Here is a 4,197-nt window from a genome sequence, read left to right as displayed (position 1 = left end):
AGGGGTTCTGAAAGACACCCTGGTAATCTTGAAAGGAGTAACTTATGACCTTAGTACCTATGCAGGTTAGGGATTAAATTAGTCTCCACTGAGTGTCCTTAATTAGCTACAATAATTAAAACAAAATAGAAGGAAGAAAATTCAGCAGCTGGAGTGTAGTGGTTTGTGTAAAACTGAATTATTGAGTAACTACCCAAAGCTGGAAGTAGAAGGCTCTGAGTTAGGAGAGGATGGGATGATGTGGGCTCTCCTGCAGTCCCTCTGTGCTTGGAAGAGGTGCCTCTTAGGGACACAAGCTGGGAGATGGAGCTGATACTCCTTTTACAAGAGCTGGGTCAATGAGATAAGATCCAAATCTTGATAGCCAAGAGGAGGATCAGTTGTGCTGGCATCCCTAGGAGATGTGGTGGGTAGGAAGGGGATGTAGAAACAGGCTCAAAAAAATTAGGGAGCCAGGGTTGTGCTGGAAAAGGGTCTTTATTTGCTATGAATATGTGGTGTAGGGAGGCTCTGTGGGCTGGGAGGTGTTAGATCCAGTGTGGAAAGTGCTTCAGCAGGGCAGGTATTGCAGGAGGGATGGAATGAGAGTGGGTGTCTGAATTAAAAACATGATGAGGTGCAGAGGGTTGGGGAATAACAGCTCCTGGACAGCAAGACATCTGTTCTCTGGATTTAAAGAGTGTTAAAGAGCTGGGGGGTCAGATCTGTGCTGAGAGCTCCTGGGGTTGAACAGTGCAAGAGTTTCTTCTCCCTAGCACCCAAGGAGGTGGATTTAAGGTTCTTGTGTGGTGTAAAATCCTTTCTTCCAGGTCAGAGGAAGGTGTTCCAGTGCTGCCTGAAGGCTGCTTGAAGTCACATTGGTAACTCTGCAGGTGCAATTCACACCTTACTTAAAAAGGTGTTTTTTAATCCCTTTTTTAAAGGGATTAACTTAATTTTATCTTGGAGTGATATCCATTTCCAAACACATCAGGGAAAAAAAAATCCACAGCTCTAACCCTCCTCTTCCAGTCCTCATCAGCTGGAGTTGCCATATTTAGAGCATCATTTTTAGGATCAATACTGTTAATAGCAAACATTAGGAGGTGAACAGCCTGTGTTGTTATGGCAAAGCACTGGAGAAAAGCTTCCCTCTAGAAGAAACAATGGCTTCAGAGAATATAAAATGAAGGAAGAAGGTAGGAAATGAACTCTAAAAGCACTTCTAGAGAAAATGGAAATGGTTTTATAAAGCACTTGCCTCTCTTCCAGAATGATCAGGTACTCTGCAAGCTGAAATTAGTGTTGTCTTCTATTCAAGTCCATGTGCAATGTCTAAATGACAATGCAAGAGTCATTCCTGGGTCTGGTTGAGTAACTCATGCTACCCCAACACTAGTCACAGGCTCCAGGCTAAGCTGGACTTGTTTAGTCCTGGTTTAAGCAGCAAAGTGCAGAGATTTTGCTTCTCTAGAGCCTCACTGAGCTGCAGTGAACTGAGTTTGAGCAGCCTGAAATGCAGTAAGTTAGCAGCTCTTCATGGGGTTTTTTTTTGGCTAGTAAATCCTGGTTTTTATTCTGGTACATCCAGGTTTTGTAGATCCTTCTTTGGGGACTTTGGATGGAGAAAATCTTGGAATGTGCAAGTTCTTCATAGAAAATGTAATGATTTCTGGCAGAATAGGCAGCTGTGGTGTCAGCTGGGCATGTGTCTTGGTTCTGCTTGTAGGAGACTCTGCTGTGGAGGGCTGGAGTTCACAGATAAGTGTCTGAATAAGCAGCTCCACACCTCTAGTTTGATAACTGCTCATGAAACACCTTTAGCAAACTCGAGGCAAAAATGGGGATGGGAAGGACATAGATGGACAGTGCCTCTTTCCCACCCTCATCCCTTCCAAGCCATGCTCAGCTCAGGGCAAATCCAGGAAGAGCAGACGTGGGGCAGACCTGAGGCTTGCCCAGCCCATGCAGTGTGGACCCAACGTGGCACAGCAGAAGTTACCAGCACCTGTTTTGGGGAGAATCAACCATGACACATCTCTGTCAACTGTTATCTTGGAAACGTTCCCTAGATCAAAGTAGGGATGTCCTCCTGGAACACAGGAATCTGTAGCTGCCATGCACTAGTCTTTAGACTTGCTTGATTTCATCACTAACTCGTTGACCAAACCAGGCCATGACTTGAGGACATCATCTTTGGTTAGATCTGGCAGCTGAGACCCTGCAGCAGCTGCAGGTCTGAGCTCCACCAGAGCGTTGGGACCATCAAAAGGAGTGGAGATAGGGTGGGTCCCATCTTACCTTCACTGCTTTTAGAGCTTTTAGGTTCTTTAGCAAAGTTTTTCTTGGTGAAAAGCTCACTTTACCTGCTCTGCAGTTGGGACTGAGTTGGGTTTTTTTAGAATTTTTTGAAATTTAGTATTTTTTTGTTCTTAAATGGTTGACAGAAGAGGGGGAACATTATTTCCTGGCAGTCTGCTCCAGCCCTGAGTAGCCTGAGATATTGAGGGTGAGATTTTACAACTTGTGGGAAGTATTTCTGGTCCAATAGTTGAGTATTTGGTGATGCCCATGAAGGTGAGGCAAAGTGCCAGCCCTCAGCCAGCACATCTGCAGTAAGTTCTGCTGGCAGTGCTCCAGGCTTCACCACTTCCCTTGAAAACCTTGAAGAAACCACATTGGCCTGTGACCCAAATGGCTGAATTTCAGAGCAGGCAGCAAGTGAAGTGAGTGCTGCAGGGGCTGCTTGCCCTTGGGGGTTGATCTTGTCAAGGCTGAGGCAGTTGGTGATGTCCACTATCAGGATTCATCAGCATTTCTCTCTGCAGACCCCTGGTGATGTTTTCCTGTTCTTTCCTTCAGGGCAGAGTAAACACTGAGCCCTAGGAGAAAGCAAACTGTGAGTTACCATGAGGATAACCCTGAGGCACAGCCCAAAATGTTACAGATCAGTAGAGCCACGGGTCCTACAAACAGCTCAACTTTTGTTGTAGCCCCAGTGGATAGAATCTGCTCTCCAGGGCACAGCAGGTTTCCTCTGCAGCTCTCCAGCAGCTTGTGTCCTCTTTATCTCAATGACCTGGCTATCAGAGGCTTTGCTTGGAAGGTGGATGATCACTGTGTGCTCCAGGAGGGGTTAACTTGAGGAGCACCCAACAGATCTTAGCAAATGCCAGACTTTGTCTTCTTAACCATGGGCTGTGCTTGGCGTGGCCCTCAGCACCTGGAGGAAGACTTGGGAGGTTCTGCTGTTTGCAGAACCTGTCCTAGGCTGGGGTGTGATTACTTCAGACAATTGGTGCTACTCCACCTTCCTTTGGCCAAAGCTCCAGAACAGGCAGGAGAAGTCAAATAGGAGAAGAAAACAATCTTAGAGGTCAGGCTGTTTCGTTTTGCCCAACTTGGCCTTGGCTTCTGGCCAGCTTTTTACATAAAACACGTGCCTTGTGCTCTGCTTTCTTTTCTGACTTGATGAACATTGTGATATGGTGCTTTATATTAAAAAAAAAACCCCAAAGATGAAGCATGTTCTTAGCAGTTGGCTCTGTCATCTTCAAAATCTCAGTGCTGAGGCAGTTTGAAGTCAGTGGAGGACACGTCAGTTGTTCAGGATTTATGAGAGCTCTGCAATTTATTTTCCAAAGTAGGAAATAAATCTTGAATCTTGGGAAAAAAAACCTGCTCTTCCTGAAGGATGGAATGAACTTTCTGAAAATGATGGAGCCCTGCCATCCTTGTGTGAAGAGCTAATGCTCCTCTGTGAGCTGAGGTGATCTTGATCTTGCCTGGTGGAGTTGGCAGAACAGTGCTTCTAAGGGGGGATTTGGAACCAAATGTCCTGCCCAACGTTTGGAAACTCCTCTTTGGGGGTTTAGCAGCAGAACCTGCTGGTGAGGCTGTATCCTCATGTCATTAAGGACACCACTTAGTCAAATACATGTATTTTTAAGTGAGGCTCTTCTCCCCATCGTTGCTGTTATCTGGGGAATGGTGAGTGGCAGGAGGAGGAGACTGCTTGGTGGCTGAAGGACCCACTTCAAGGGCTTGGGACTGTTTGCAGAGACCATGTCCAAATGGATTGAAGAGGTGATAATGGGCTCTTGATCTTGCTTAAGCTGGCAAAGTGGCTTTGATTTGATGGTAGGTTATTTGAACTCAATTTGCCTCTGTTTCCTTCTAAAATAGCCCTGGCTTTTCTAGAGCAAGCCTTGAAAAAGG

Source organism: Merops nubicus, unplaced genomic scaffold (assembly GCF_000691845.1).
Source record: "Merops nubicus isolate BGI_N331 unplaced genomic scaffold, ASM69184v1 scaffold9115, whole genome shotgun sequence".
In the NCBI taxonomy this organism is placed as follows: domain Eukaryota; kingdom Metazoa; phylum Chordata; class Aves; order Coraciiformes; family Meropidae; genus Merops; species Merops nubicus.
This window is presented reverse-complemented; position numbering follows the sequence as displayed.